The sequence below is a fragment of the Leptonychotes weddellii genome, chromosome 13, assembly GCF_054177405.1.
Source record: "Leptonychotes weddellii isolate Sample4059 chromosome 13, ASM5417740v2, whole genome shotgun sequence".
NCBI classification, from domain to species: Eukaryota; Metazoa; Chordata; class Mammalia; order Carnivora; family Phocidae; genus Leptonychotes; species Leptonychotes weddellii.
This window is the reverse complement of record NC_138381.1, coordinates 68,187,476-68,204,179: the sequence shown is the minus strand read 5'-3', so window position 1 is coordinate 68,204,179 and position 16,704 is coordinate 68,187,476. Positions and strand designations below refer to the sequence as shown.

Below are 16,704 nucleotides of genomic sequence, written 5' to 3'. Positions count from 1 at the left end.
ATGAGAGACAGAGAGCGTGAGAGGGAGGAGGGTCAGAGGGAGAAGCAGACTCCCTGCCGAGCAGGGAGCCCAATGTGGGACTCGATCCCGGGACTCCAGGATCATGACCTGAGCCGAAGGCAGTCGCCCAACCAACTGAGCCACCCAGGCGCCCCTCAAATATGCTTTTAAATGATTTTATTCGAAGGATATGCCATCATTAATTTATGTAATTCCTTGTCATTGACAATTAGGTTTTTCAAGGTTTTTTTTTCCTTTGCTTTTACAAATAACGTTGCAAAGAACACAGCTGTAGCTAAATCTTCAAACACGTAAGTGATTATCGTCTTATCATAAATGATTAGAAGGCTAATTGCTGGGTGAACGGGCATGCATATCTCTTAAATCTTTTGATAGACATTGTTACATTGCACTCCAGGAAGGTTGCAAAAATTTATATTCCCACCAGTAGTGTATGAATGTGTCTGATCCAAGGAGTATTTTGACTGATTCTACCAGATCTTGGACACCATATCTCCACTGTCTGGCACGGTGTCTTGGTATACAGCAGGCACTCAATCCATGTTTGTTGACCCAAACTTAAGTCACAAGGGGTGATTGAAGAGTCTTGTTTCTTTCAAGCTCGGTCGATGATGGCTCTTGTATTCTTTGCAGCCACTACACAGTCCCTAACACACTTCCTGGCGAGGTCTTCTATGGGAAAACATTTCTAATTTCATCAGAGAATGCGGAACCCCTTGAGGGGGGCAGATCCAAGTCAGAGACCCTCCGGTCTTTGCGTCCATGGCCTCCCAAGAGTGGAGCCTATCCTTTCTTCTCTCTGAAACCCACTACCGGGAAGGGAAAGACAGAAGAAGATAAGACAGATGGAGGGCTCATTAAAACAATCAATTATTTTGATGCATTTGGACATGACAAAGTACACCAGGGCGTGTGGGTTTTTAATAAGGTCTGTGCCGGGAGAGCAGCCGCGGGATCGACTGGCAGAGAATGAGACATTGCTTTCTAGAAGGCACCTACTGTGATGTTACCTGCTGTTTATGCTGTGGCAGAAAATAGACACGGAATCAGAGAACGTTAAATCTGAGATAATGGGTTTTTTAATTGTTTTCAAATTTTGGATGAGCATTTTAATTGAAGTGGTTGGGAGGTTAATATAACTTTTGTATTTGATTATCTGGCAAGGAGAGGGGGAAATGAAGAAAAGTGGGGGAAATGGAGGTAGTGTTTTTTTTTTTAAAACTAAACCTCTCATAACACATAGCATGATAAATTCCATTTCTGTACAATCGTTTTCATTATACGTGGCAGAAGCAAATGATTTCTGTACATAATTAGTGCCAAGATTAGAGAAATGCTAACAGCCTGAGGTTCTAAGTTAACCCTCTGCATGCTGGGAAGGGGAAATCTTCCTTCTCTCAATCAATTTTTGTTAAGTGTTGAGAAGGATCTAGTATTTTGGAGTGGCCACTGTTGACAGACACAATGCCAGCCACCTTCTATATTTTCTTCTTCCGTCTCTCACCAGCTCGAGATGTCTTATGACTCTTATTCCACAGATGAGAGAATATGGCTCAGAAAGGGTAAATGACTTGCTGAAGGTCACACAGTGAGTAAAAGAAGGGCTGGAGGGGCGCCTGGGTGGCTCAGTCGTTACGCATCTGCCTTCGGCTCAGGTCATGATCCCAGAGTCCTGGGATCGAGCCCCACATTGGGCTCCCTGCTCTGCGGGAAGCCTGCTTCTCCCTCTCCCACTCCCCCTGCTTGTGTTCCCTCTCTCACTGTGTCTCTCTCTGTCAAATAAATAAATAAAATCTTAAAAAAAAAAAAAAAGATGGGCTGGAGCTCTGACATAAACCTAGTTGACTCCAAGGTCAGCATCCCGTCAGTATAACAAAAGGGAGGGCCCGCAAACCTGGGTTCAGCCTCCCCCGTCTAGGACCTCTGTGACTTTGGACTTTATTTACTCAACTTTTCTGAGTTAAGTAAATTTCATCTTCTATAAAATGGTAATAATAATAGAAAATAATAATAGCACTTACCATCTGGGCTTTGTATTTCACTTTGTTTTTGAGGATTTACTGAGGTAATGATTCCTAAAGCCCTTAGCATGGTTCCCGGAATACGGCAAGTGCTCAGTGAACCTTGGCTGTTAGTATTAACAGGATCTGTTAAAACCTAAAACAAACAGAAATCTGTTAAAACCTAAGTCAGATAGAATGACTTCTCAGCTCCAGATTCTGCAGTGGATCATTTCATTCAGAATAAAAACCAGAGTCTTTACAATGGCCATGAGGCCCACATGATCCAACACCTGTGCCTTTTCTGCTCCCACCTACCATTACTCTCCCCCTCATTCACTATGCTCCTTTCTAGTCTTCAGACATACCACAGGGCCTTTGCACCTGCTATTCTTCTCTTCTCCAAAATTTGCACATGGCTCACCTTTTGCCTGTGATATTGTAATTTATAATAAGAAATATATATTTGCTCTTCCATCATTTCTAGCACAGAGCTCCTAAAACCCTTGGAATTTCCTAAGTAATGAGAGTGATACAGGCGCTTTTGTTACGTTAATGAAGTGGCTTTTGCATCTCTCCCCCCACCTAAGGATGGAGGCTGGTTGCCAGGAGAACCAACCATGTGATTAAAGGGTTAGAAAATTCAGTCCCACCCATGACCTCCCGCAAGCAGAGAGGGGCTGAAGTTTGAATCAATCAATCGCCAATGGCCAACACATGGATCAATCGTGCTTATGTAGGGAGGCCTCTGTAAAAATCCAAAAGGAGAGGGTTCAGAGAACTTCCGGGTTGGGGAACACATGGAGATTTGGGGAGAGTAGCATGCCTGGAAAGAGCATGGAAACTCCACACCTTCTCCCCAATACCTTGCCCTATGCATCTCTTCCTTGTAGTCTCGTAGGACTGAACCTTTAGCCTGTGGGATCTGATGCTACCCCTGGTAGACAGTGTCAGAATTAAGTTGAATTCTCAGATACGCTCCTGGTGTCTGAGAGTCATGTGGTGGTGTGGGGAAGCCGCCAACCACAAATATTGGAATTGCCACAGAAACCCAAATAATTGCCTTTTTCAGGTCTTTGCTCAACTGTCACCTTTCCAAGGGAGGCTTTTCCTGACCACACTTCTTCACAATGCAAGCTCATCCTACCCCCACCGTGGCCACCCCCATCACAGGCTTTCTCTTTCTTCCAGCACTCCTCGTCTGATAAAGCAGATGGACTTACTTGTGAGCATCCGTGAACCCATAGCCTTCAAGAATGCAGAGTGTGGACTTCTGGTCTGTCTGCTCTTCAGCTAGGTCCCCAGTACCTAGAACAGTGCCTGCCATATGCTGGGTGCCCAGTAAACGTTTGTTGGATGTATAAAGGATGTATGAATGAATACAGAAAGTGTGACTTATTTTATCATCCACGGGGCGATGAGGCCTGACACACGCGGGCTAGGTGGCCTCATAGGGTCATCAGGGGTGTGAATGTGGGCACATGGTAGGCACTCAGTGGGAAGTATTATTATCAATGTTGTTGTTGTTGTCCCACTGTCCTGGGCCATCTCTGATCCTATCCTCTCTGCACAGTATTCCCAGCCCCCCTCAGCCCCTGAACTTGTTCTCAATGGGTCTCCTCTCCTCGTTTATTAGTTCCTAGCAGCCCTTCAATTTTCCTCTCTTGCTGCTCCTCAGGGAGGCAGCCAGCCCAGCAGGCCCCTGGGACCTCATTCTGTGTCTCCGCTGGGTCGGTCTCGCTCCCTGGGAAAGCGAATCGTCGTGAATCCCTTCCTCCCTGGGCCAGAAACCCAAAGCATCCTTGACAATATGCACCAGTGCTGGCTACCAACAGACCTTTTCAGATGGGACAAGCTTCAAATCAATTTTCATTTCTTCCAGGCGAGAGAGAAAGGCTGTTTGGTGACCCAGGGGGCCCCTGTGAGCCTCCAGCAAGAAATCACTTTGGCTTCTACTTTTCTGCTTAGGTGAGCTGCCGGCCTCTCTACAAACTCAGATCTTTCTCCAAATGATTCACAAAAACAAATGCTCCCCGAAGGCAGAGGCAGGCCTGTGCCTGTGCGCTGTGTCGCCATATAGCGGAACAGAGCAGCGTTATTACTTAACATTTAGGACAATCACTAAGTAATGGTGGTCATCATGAACCCTCATAAGCACTAACCAGGTGCGAGGCCCTCGACTGGTTAATAGTTGCTTATTTAACCCTCTCCACACCCTTGGTGGGAGATACTAGTCCCACTTTACAGAGGAGGAAAATAAGGCACAGAAAGGTTCAATAACTTGCCCAAGGTCACACAGCTAATGAATGGAGAAGCCAGGATTTCAACTGAGGCAGTCTGGCTCCATTACTGAATACATACCCTATGGCCAGTCGCTGCTGGGTGCTGTGAATACAGGAAGGAAGAACAGAGACACAGTCCCTGCTCTCATAGAGTTTATGGTCTACCGGAAGGCAGGGGCATTAAACCATGAGGTATACAAATCCGTGTATAACTACAGGTTGCAGTGAGGCCAGGAAGGGAAAAGAGCATGGCAGTCCCTTGGGCATCGTCTTGGAATAAATGATATCTGGAGAGTTCACTTTCACCAGGGCCCACTGGTAGCTTTTAGTCCATGAAAGCCTGGGCTTAGAGAAGCCAAGTGGCTATTGTTTCTTGGGCACTAGGTAACAAAGGGCATGATTCATACCCAAACTCCCTTCAGTCATTCCATTTTCATCCCTTCTGACAGATGGGAAACAGACTCAAAGAAGTCAAGGGACTCGCTCAAGGCCTTCTGCCAGCAACAGTCAGAGCCAGGGCTGAACACGATGCAGTCCAATTCTTTCTTCTGGATCGTAGATCCAATTTCTCAACTTCAGCACCACTGACATTTTAGGCCAGATGATTGTTCGTGTGGGGGACTGTCCTGGGCATTGCAGGATGGTGAGCAGCATCCCTGGCCTCCACCCACTAGAGGTCAGTAGCGCCCCCTCCCCAGTTGGGAGGGCCAAAGAGGCCTCCGGACTTTCCCCAGTGTGGGGGGTGGGGGATCAGTCCTGCTTGAAAACCATGGCTGTAGATGCCCACCCATCCCCATCCAGTGAAGACTGTCTTCTTTATCTCCAACTGCCTAACACCCAGCACAGTATCTGGCCCACAACTGATGCTCAACTAAAGTTTGTTAAATAAAAGGAAGGGAGGAAGTGAGACAGGGAGAGGAAAGACGAGGGACAGAAGGGGGAAGTCCACCCAGTATGCATACTATTGACAGTCTGTAGGTGACTCAACCCAAATTGATTTTGTAACCGAAATTCTATTCAAAGTACCCCAGGGGATAATCAAGGTTTTGGAGAATCTTGTGAGAAATTCTTACATGAAATGAGCAGTCTTTCCATGATATGATTCAGTGCACACACACACACACACACACACACAGGGGTAAAAATGCCTTGCAGGTTTGACTTTTCTGCATGGTTTAGCCAGTGACCACCACCCTTGGCTCAAAGTGGGGTGAGCCAAGCCATCGCTACTCCGTTCAATGGGAATCCAATTACCCATTTGGCAGAACACCCCGGGCTCCTCCAAACCCTTCACGGAACAATATTTGTCAGTGACTGACTGTCACTATGACCAAGAGGGTCCCAGTTGGCCTGGGAGATGCATCTCACCACCCGGGTTCTCCCACTTCCAGCTCTGCAGGATATGGCTGATAACACCAGTCTCAGCTCAGAATGTCCCTGGACCCAAGGACAGCTTTTCTGTTCGCACGTTTCAGTCAACAGAAGCTCCAGTATTTCCAGGGCAGGTGTTCCCTGCCTGTACTTTCTGTGTCCTGAGCAGGTGGCCTGTTAAGGCTGCATTGTTGGACAAGCCTTTCAAGCAGTTTTTATTCCTGGATATGAGTGATGGGCAACAGGAAAGGGAGTTCTGATGTCAAAGCCGGGCAGGAAAGAATTGTGCAATCAACTGTCTATGTGTGCTTCCACATGAGACCAAGACACGTCCCTGCCCTGGGCACCTGGTGAGCAGGGCATGTGAGAGCCACGCACGTGAACTTAAATCCCACCTTCAACATCCAGTAGTTGCGTGGCTATGAGATCATAGAAAATATATATATTGGCCACTGCCCCTGGTTCCTGACACAAGGATCCTAAAACCCTTGTAATTTTTTAAGTGCTAAGAGCATGAGGAACATCTTTTGCTCTAATAAGATGACTCTGGATGGGCTCCTGGCTGGGGGCTGGTCCCCAGAAAGATCAAGCCATGATTAGAGGCTTAGAATTTTTGACCCCAACCTCCCATTGTCTAGCAAAGGGAGAGGATCTAGGAAATGGAGTTAATGATTAATCATGACAATGAGAAGCAGCCTCCATAAAAATCCCAATAGCAAGGGGTTTGGGGAGCTTCCAGGTTGGCGAACACATCACATACTGACTGGGGTGACGCACCTCAACCCCACAGGAACAGAAGCTCCTGTGTTTAGGATCCTCCCAGACCTCACCCTGTGTACCTGTTCATCTGACTGTTATTGGTATCCTTTATCATATCCTCTTAACAAGCTGTAAACATAAGTCCCCAAGTTCTGTGAGCCACTCCAGCAAATTAATAGAACCTGAGGAGGGGGTCATGGGAACCTTTGATCTGTAGCCAAGTCTGACAGAAGTTGCGGGTAACCTGGGGACCTACTATTTACAGCTGGCATCTGAAGTGGGGTGGGGGGCAGTCTTGGGGGACTGAGCCCTTAACCTGTGGGATCTGATACTATCTCCAGGTAGATCATGTCAGAATTGGGTTAAATCACAGGACACCCAGCCGGTGTCGTGGAGAACGGCTTGGTGTGGGGGAAACCCTCCACATGTTTGGTGACCCCAAGTGTCTGAGGTGAAGTGTTGTTCTGTGTGAGTAGTAAAGGAAACACACAGCAGGGAAAAACTGGGTTTTGCTTAATGCAGTGACTTTGGAGGGGCTACTTTAGCTCTCTGGGTCAGAGTGCCCTTGTTTATAAAATAGAAATGCTAATATGACCTACCTCATAGGCAGCTAGATGTATTGTTAGCCAGTTCCAGGCGCTGGAGGCAGAAACGATTTTTATGGAAATGAAATGGAATCCTGGAAAAGGCAGCGTGGCCAGGGTGGGGAAGTGGTAGTCACAGTGATTTGATTTGTGACACAAGAATTCACTTGGGCACCCTAAACTGAGTCAGCTTGACTTAGAAGGGTGTGTGCAGGGCCTCGAACAAAATAGCTGAAACTTGCTTCCATACAGCTATTTCCTGTAACAACACTGGGATTCCTACGCACTCAAGATAATGCCAAGTACACGATCATTTCCTTTATTATCTGAAGTTTGGGCTGTCTGTATTGAACGGGCATGGACAGGAAGTTCCTGGCTCAGAACGATGGGCAGGAGTTTTCCAGTGTTTTTTAAAGAACAGAGCTAGTAGATTAAGTATGAAGGGTGGTTGGATAATTCTCCAGGTTTCTAGAGAGAAGCCTGGCATTTATAGCATTAGATTTGAGACAGAAGCCCTGAAATTATATTTTAGTCCCAAAAGCCGGAGTCTGTGTGACTTTGGATGTACCTCTTAACTTCTCTGAGCTACTGTGTAGTGGATACTTTGGGTTATTTCTCCAGACCACTTCTCCCTTTTCCACCAGAACATTCACATTTTTTGTGAGTCACTCCACCCGCGCTATCTTCAGTTTCGCTGTTGTCAGTGGGATTGATCCCACCCTCTGCTCTATGGTGAGCTGTGATTGGCTTAAGCCAATGAGTGCATATTATCTGTCTTCCACTGTGATTGGTTCAAGGATAGGCCTCTGACCAATAAGACATGGGGACAGGTTTTCTGAGGTTTTGGGGATAGAGAAGTGCTCTGCCCTACAGGAGACGTCAGTAGACCTCATCTGTGTCTCTTTGGGGCATTGCCATGTGAGGATATAAGAATTGGAGGCCGCAATGAATCAACCTGAGAAAGAAGCCAACGAGGCAGCAGAGAGAACGATCCAGAAACAAAGCCAGAGCCTTAATGACAGCATGAAGCTCTGGATCAAACCATTCTTGAATCAGAATATCCCAGGGCACTTCAGTTATGTGAGCCAACAGTCTTCCCAGCCCCCTCCCCGATTTCTTTCTTCCTTAAGCTAGTATAGGTTGAATTTTCTGTTGCTTGCAACCACAATATTCGCAACTAGAGCACTGTTTTCTCTGCCTTACTCCCTCCCCAAATTTCTGGAAGAACAAAATAGGATAATAAGGCATGTGAAAATGGTCTGTAAACTGTAAAGCACTGTACCAATTAGATGTGACAAAAATCAGAACAGTTGTTGTCACTGCCTCAAGGACTTCTTCGCCCAGAATAATCCAATTTGCAGCAGTTGTGGAATATTTCCTCCCATTCTTCTGAAATATATTAGCTTCATTATGTTGAAATTATTAGATCACACATCGATAATGGTGCTTAATGGGACTAACAGTATTATTCTCCTGTAAACAGAAATGTATGTAATTAATAACTCTTTGAGACTTCTTCTATTCATGGGTACTAACTACAACCCAGCCCTTACTGATGTGAGTCCAATCTGAGTATTCTTCGTGAAAATGGACACCCAATCCTCGAGGAGAGAAATATGAAGACCCCACATCTACACTGACTGCCAACTGGCAGGCTTGTCTGAAGAAGAGAGCATAAGGCTGTGTTCCAGCTCTGCCACTGAATCTCTCTGTGACCTTGGATATGTCACTTAACCTCTGTAGACCTCAGTGTCCCCACCTACAAAATAAGGCAGTTAGACTTACTGGAGATTTTTAACTTTTGGTGAACATCTGTGAGAAGCTGCTGAAAATTCTGGGTCTTCTCCAGAGGAATGCTCTTCTACTCTTTATATATGGAATAGTGTATATTTTATTGCAGAAGGCACATGGAAAACTTGATTTGCTCTTCCTTTTTCATCAAGCCAAACCAACAAGTAAGAAATCTAGAGTAAATGACCTCTAAGGGCACTTTAAGCTCTCTATATTAAGTGTCCATAATTCCATGACTCCCAAGAAGTCATATTTGGGTTTTAGAAAGATTACTTTAAAAAAAATGGAAATTCGGGGCACCTGGGTGGCTCAGTCGTTAAGCGTCTGCCTTCGGCTCAGGTCATGATCCCAGGGTCTTGGGATCGAGCCCCGCATTGGGCTCCCTGCTCGGCGGGAAGCCTGCTTCTCCCTCTCCCACTCCCCCTGCTTGTGTTCCTGCTCTCTCTCTCTGTCAAATAAATAAATAAAATCTTTAAAAAATAAATAAAATAAAATAAAAAATTAAAAAAATGGAAATTCTCTGGGCATGGGTGTCGGTGAGGAGAGGTTAAAACAGGGAATCAGTGAAGAAGCTGTCACAGTCATCCTGGTAAGATATGATGTGGCTCAGACAAGAAGAAAAGGGGATGGATTGGGGAAAGAGCCAAAAGTTAGGACCTGGTATAAGATTAGATGTAGGGAAGAAATCCCAGGGTTCTGGCTATCACTTAGGATCAGGTTCAGCTGCAAGTCACAGAAAACCCAAAATTATAGTGGCTTAACTAAGAAAGAAGAATCTTTGTCAGGTGAAAGACATCTGGGGATAGACAGTCCAAGGCTTTTGGGCAGCTCTGCAATATTTAGAGAACTTGGTTCTTTCTACCTGTTCCACCATCCTATCACATTAGTTCTATCCTCAGGGTCCAAAATGGCTGCAGGAGCTCCAGCCATCACACCTGTGTTTCAGAGTATATGAAGAAGAACAAGTGGAAGTGCAAAACAGAGCCCGCTTAAAGAGCTTTCCTGGAAGCAGAATTTCCACTTGTCCTTCACCATAGAATAGAATCATGTGGCCACACCTACCTGTGGGGGAGGCAGAGAAATGTAGTAATTAGTGAGTTGCTAGGCATATTGCTCAAGATTCTGTTACTAAGGAAGAAGGGAGAATGGGTATTGGGAGGCAACTAGCGGTTTCTGCCACAGGTTCCACTGACAAAGAGACACCGGGAGGTGGAGGGGGATGGAGAAGAGTCCGATTTGGGGAGGAAAATAAAGAGTTCGGTTTGGGACATGCTGAGTTTCAGTGCCTGGGGAATAACCATGAGAGCTGTATGATAGCTGGAAACACAAGCATGAAACTGAGGGAAAAGGCTTGAACTGGAGCTAAAGATTTGAGAACCACTAGGATAGAAAGGACATGTGGAACGAATCATCTCAAAACAAATCTGATGGCCTCAAACTTCCTTGCCATCCTCGAAGTAGTTCATGGTCTTCTCCCAGCTCTCAAGGGTGAAATCCTTCATGTCATCTACACTGATTTGTCATTTTCCAGCTCCAACCACTGGTTCCCTCTCATACCACTTACCCCTTTGCTCTCTAGACCCGGGACATGCTCGTCCCTGCCCAAGACCCTTGTGAGTGTTGGCCGGCCCCCCTCCTCCATCTCCAGCTCTCACATTCTACTGAATTACCTCTCTTGGCCTTTACAAGCCTGACAATGTTGGAAAATGACACTACTCACCCCATTTTACAGTAAGTGTAATACGAGCTCAAAAAGTGGCGGGATATCTCTAAGGTCACACAACTGGTAAGCAGCAGAATCAGAAATCAGAGCTGAGTCTCCTAGCAGGTGGTACCCTGTTCTCTGCACTCAGCACGCCAGACCACTACCATTGGGTGCCTCTCCATTCTCCAATAAGAAAGGATGGACAGAGAGAGAGAGAGAGAGAAACCCAAGACACTCAAAGAGCTGAATCCAGTGAAGGGCTTATTCAATCAGTCTGGACAAAACCCTGCCCCATCGTTCTCTTCCCCCCGCCCTCCCACCTTTCCTTCCCACTTCCCAGAAAAACTTGATTAATCCATTAGATTTAACCTCTCTTTAACTTCCTGATTAGTTACATTTATAAACTCCATTTGTTTTTGCTTTCTCATCAAGCCAAACCAACACCCCCAGAAAAAAAAAATAGGCCAATTTTCAGTGCCACTGATTTACTGCAATTTCTGAAAATCAGACCGAACTGAGGAGAGACACGACTGGAATTTCAATTCCTTCTGTTCACACTGCAGGGATCTTTGCTGAATGCAAGGGAAAAGTAACAGGGAAGAAAACTCAGTAATGGCAGGATCCCAGATTTGACCAAGGCAGCAAAGGACCAAGCCCGTTCATAAAGCAGATGAACAAATTCACCTCCTGGTTGAGTGACAAAGCCACAAAGTACAATAACAATAACAACAACAACTAAAGCAATTATATGTTTTTATTGGCAAAGCGAAAGACTCAAAGGGATGGTTCAAGTGGTTGGATGATGGTTGGTTGCCCTGCCTCTATTTCCCTCCCCGCAACCCGTGGTCCCCACAGCAGCTAGAGGGGATATTTAAAAATTAAACAGATTTTTACTTTAACAAAAATAATGCATGTACATAAACTCCGGTTTTATTATAAAATTGATGACAAACTTTCAGAGGTTCCCTATACTTCCTCATACACCATCTCTCCCGTGTCCCGCTCCAGCAAGGCAAGGACCTTCAATACTCTGGGCTGTCTTTTCTGGTACTTATCTCCATATTTTAAGTAACATACCAATACTGCTATTTATTGGGTTATCAATTGTAAGCACTATTATAGTTCTATTATGAACAATGAGAATTTAATTCTCTTATGTCATGATGACACCCATTATATATATATTTGTATATATATAATATTTTAAGGCACTGATGCATTTATTTCCATCTTCCAATATTACTGTTAGCTGACTGATGCCATTCAGATTCTTTCATGTAACCTGTACTTTAATTTTTTTCCCCTCTGGATGCTTTTATGATATTCCTTTTATTCCTTCTGTTTTAAAACAGCACGGTGGTATGCCTTAGAGCGGATATATTTTCCCTTTCCTGATGTAGATCACTCAAAAGATCCTCTTAATCTGAAATCTCATATCCTGTGGCTCTTGGGCATTTTCTTGTACTGTTTATTTAATGATTTTACTCCCTCCGTTTTTAAAATATTCTCTTTCTAGAACTTCTTTTGTTTACCTTTTGAACCTCTTACACCAAATCTCTGATGTCCCTACTTATTCCTTTCTAATTTCCAACTCTCCATCTTTTGGTCCACCTTATGGTAGATTTTTTCAACTTTTCCTCACACCCTCTGTATTGATTTTTTTTTTTTAGCAGTATAATTTGTTTTATCCTATTTTTAATCTTTTCAAGTTGTAAAATATAATATACATATTGAAAAGTGCACAAAACAAAGATGTACCCTCAGTGATTTATCACAAGACATCCATGTTCTTTTAAATTATTTTAATAACTCATTCTTAATTCTTACTGTCCCTTTTGATAGTATCCTTTTCTTGTTTCATGGATGTAATAGCTTCCCTGAACTCAAAAAGGATATTATGTATTTCTTTTCTTTTCGCTTTACTTTAGTTTTCTGTTCCTCTGTCACCTCTGTTCTGATTTCTGTGTGTTAACTTTGTATGATTCATGTTAGAGATTTTTCTGAAATGTTGGCCAATCATTATATGTCCTGACATGTAATGTCATGTAACGTATTTATCAGTTAAAAAAAACTAGAAAGCCAATTGGAATTTTTTCTTGTTCACAGGATTTTTCAACCAGTGGACTTTATAAAAGGTGACCAGATAGGAATCGGTCCCATCTTCTGGGTGTGTGTGTTGGCAGTATGGGGGTATCATCCAATCAGCACCAAAGGGCCTGGTGCATAGTTGATTCTCAACAATTACTTGCTGAGTGACTAATATTAATTCCTGTATTGTTTATATTAGTGAAAAGTTAGATTTTCTAACTTTTCTAACTTTTTATTATGGAAATTTCAAAGATACATAAAAGAAGAATATCAAAAATCCCATGTATCCATCATAGCTGGCCAACTTTGTTTCATCTATAGTCCACTCTCCAGAGGATTTTCAAGGAAATACCTGACATCAGATCACTTCATCTGGAAAGGGGAAGCCCTTTTTGACACGTTGCCTTTGCACATGGGAGGAATCTCTCTGGCTGGAACTCAAGATTGTGGGGATTGTCATTCTCCAGTTACCCTTGGTTTCAGAAGTAGCTCTTTGTCTCCTTCTATAATGGTGGGTCAACCCCACCAATGGCTTTGGGCTCAACCCAAGGAACATTCTTTGGAATATTAGCCCCAAGGAAATAATTCGTTTTAGCAGAACCAAGACCTGTCCTTACCAGGTCTTGCTCTTTGAGGAATGAGGACAAAGGAAACCCTGCTAGCAGAACTTTTGGGAGCTTTACTGTCCTCAGGAAAGCCTATGGTATCATGGCAGCAGGTGACAAGATGTTTAAATCTAAACTCCCACGAGGAAAGTTAAACCAAGTTTTGTCAAGCTTAATCTGCAATTCCACCTTGCACAATCCCCTTTACCTCTCCTATCACTATAGCAACCCATAATAAGTAGTCAGGACATTGTCAGAAGAGACAAAGGGAGCTAGCCTGAAAATCCAGACTTCATTCCCAATCATTCTCAATTCCTTGATGTTTTCTTCCTATAGGTCTTTGGCATCTTGTGACCCACACTACCTATTGGTGTCTGGAAACAGCTCCAGATGAGTCAGAATGCTCATAACATCTCGGCATCAGGCTCATTCAACCCCAAATTTCCCAATGTCCTACACCCATTAGTATTACATGAGTCTTAGGAATTTCAGCTCAGACTTTGCAACCTGCTAACAGAGGTGGTCAACCCACAAGGCACAGTTTCTAAACCAATGCTTCTCAGGTTATCCTGAAAGGTTAATTAGTTTTCCTAATCCTTCGTAAGCCAAAACTTGCGGTCTAGGGGCGCCTGGGTGGCTCAGTTGGTTAAGCGACTGCCTTCGGCTCAGGTCATGATCCTGGAGTCCCTGGATCAAGTCCCGCATCGGGCTCCCTGCTCGGCAGGGAGTCTGCTTCTCCCTCTGACCCTCCCCACTCTCATGTGCTCTCTGTCTCTCATTCTCTCTCTGTCAAATAAATAAATAAAATCTTTAAAAAAAACCACTTGCAGTCTATACTCTGTTCAATAAGATGACTCTACTATCACACATTTGGATGCTGTAAAAATGTTAAATTGCTCTCTAAGTTTCTAAATGCTTACCCTTGATTTCTGTGTTTATCTTGTCATGGCAAATAACAAACAGTTCATGAACCAGGGTACTCTCTATCGGTGTATTCTGCCATTCACAGATGGAGTGAACATCCATCATGTGGCCAGGCTGTCCCAGCATCCGTCTCTTCCTCCCACTTCTTTCCAACAGCTCTTAATTCTCTGGGGAGGATGACACCATTCCTGGCTATAGGCATGGGATATGTGACCTAAGAGAAGCCAATCAGTGAATTCCATCCCTCTGGCCTCAGAAATTGATTCCAGGGTTGATATGTGACCCAAAATGGTCCAACTGGCCAATTGGAATGAATCTCAAAACATTTCCTTGGAATACTGGGGGAAAGATGCTCTCTTCCCCTGGATTTCTGTTGTGTAGGTATGAGATCTGGTTCTGCAACCGCTAATTTTGCTGTAATGAGGCAAGCCTTTCTGAGGACAAGGACACAAAGGATGGCAGATCTGAGAAAATTATGGAGAAATGAAGTCATAGTTCAGATCACATCCTGAACCTCTGGACCAAAACATGCCACAGCCCACCTTACTCCTGAACACTTCTCTTTTTTTGTTAAACCAGATTGAGGTGAATTTTCTGTCCTTAGTAACCAAAAGCTTCCTTTTCGATTTCTGAGTTGCATTCATTTTTCCTAACAGGCACCTATTAAGCATCTACTGGTGCCAAATACGGTGTTAGGTATAGAAAAAAATACTCCCCACAAAAAAGACTGTGACTGAGTCCAGTGAGGGATGAGTGGCTAATATAGCTAAAAGCATTCAGGGATAGCATCTGGCTCACTTCAAGAGTCCTATGCAATTTTAAGATAATATTTAAAGCACAGGTGTTTGCATTTTATTTGCAAATTATTAACTTTGAAATTAAAAAATAGAGCAATTTTAAGGTTATCCCTAGAAGGACAGCCTGACTTCCTTGGATGACAAAATCTGCTAATTTTATAATCTTTTCCATTTTTGCATACCATCTATTCATTTTTATATTACTATTTTTAAATTGATTTGCTCATAGAACTTAAATAAATGTATCTGAAAAGGAAACTTCTATAAACCTCTATAAATGGAAAACGAGCACCACTTTACATGAATAAAGGTAAGCATAAAATAAATACAATGAAATTATAGAATGTTAATAAATTCTGAGTATTGTAACTTGACCAAAGTCCTACTCCTCTGTCTTTCATGAAAGGAGAAATTAGCAAGTGTCTGAAAGATGCTAAAGAAACGTGAGCACCAAAGCGGAGATTTTTTCCCTTGTTGTGTTTAGATGGGATGAAAGGAAATTGAAAAAAGGGATTAATTTCAAGCAATTCATTGTTATTTAATACTGCCTCTGTGTATAACTGCAAATTCTCTCCTCTGCATAACATGTTTTCTCCTTACCACTTTTCAGGAAACACTATTCTGGCCAAACCCCATTTTATAGCTGAGCAAATGGAAGCCCAGAATGGCAACGGGACTCTCCCAAGGCTCTCTGATTCCCAGCCTGCTCAGCTCCCGAGTGTTCAAATATTTGATGACTTTCATTGGATTCATATTGCAATTACCTTCTAATCATGACAGGTGACTCTGTTTTTTGTTTTTTGTTTTTAATTTATGGCCATGGTATCACATTTCCTTTTACAATAAGCTTTGGTCGCTGTGAGGGTCCTTCCCTCCCCAGGCCTGTATGGAAAACTAGAGGCTGAGATGCAGAGGTTTCTCTAAAGTCGGATTTCTCACTATTGACATTTGGTACTGGATAATCCTTTGTTTTGGAGCCTGTCCTGTGCATTAGCAGCGTCCCTGGCCTCTGCCTGCTAGATGCCAACAGCGCCTCCATTCTGGTTCTGACCTCAAAAAAATGTCCCCAGACATTGCCAAATGTCCCCTGGGAGCAAAATCATCCCTCCTTGAACCACGGGTTACTCTGGCTGGCTGGCTGACATTTTCTTAGCCAAGCCCTACAAATTTCCCCAATAAACTTGAACTACAGAGCATCCCTTTGCCACTAACATTGGGGCAACTGAAGTCATTTTTTTTTTTAAGGCTAGGATACTTTCTAAGAAAGAAAGGGAAGTAGTATCAACTCCCCATAAAGTTCACTCCCTTTAGATCATTCACCTACATCCTCCCAAGCAAAGGAAGCATACAGGGTGGCACCTCCAGCAGGTCCTCACTCCTGCTCTCCCCTGGCTTCTCCACGGGGCCTCCTGGAGTGGGTATTTATTTCCTCCAAATCCTGTGCATCTTGACTTTCGAAATTTAAAACCAGGGGCATTTCCGGGCCTCATCCTGGCATTTGGGGTCTGTTCACGACAATGGCGTTAATGATGAGATGCTGTACCTGAGAAAGTTCAAGAAGGTCTTAGGGTCCCAGAGAGCTATGTACTCTTCTTAGAGGAATCACAGATGTTAAAATATAGGTACCACACATAAATCAGGTCTCAACCGGTACCAAAAGATTGGGATCATTCCCTGCCTATTTTCAGACCACAATGCTTTGAAACTAGAACTCAATCACAAGAGGAAAGTCGGAAAGAACTCAAATACATGGAGGCTAAAGAGCATCCTACTGAAG

General features: G+C 43.8%; 2 long non-coding RNA genes across 2 annotated transcripts in view; one reads left to right on the top strand and one right to left on the bottom strand.

Moving 5' to 3' along the window:
- Nucleotides 1-693: 693 nt before the first annotated feature.
- The window catches only part of LOC115942997 (uncharacterized), a 41,698-nt gene continuing 25,687 nt past the window's right edge, over nucleotides 694-16,704 (bottom strand). The window contains exons 3-4 of the long non-coding RNA XR_014139774.1: nucleotides 2,043-2,178; nucleotides 694-830 (exon numbers count right to left, since the gene is read on the bottom strand). This is a non-coding gene — a long non-coding RNA (uncharacterized LOC115942997). The remainder of the gene's footprint in view (nucleotides 831-2,042; nucleotides 2,179-16,704) is intronic.
- Nucleotides 815-14,026, top strand: LOC145716841 (uncharacterized). Its single transcript, XR_014139775.1, has 3 exons — nucleotides 815-1,609; nucleotides 3,904-3,989; nucleotides 12,923-14,026. It is a non-coding gene; the product is annotated as an uncharacterized LOC145716841 (long non-coding RNA).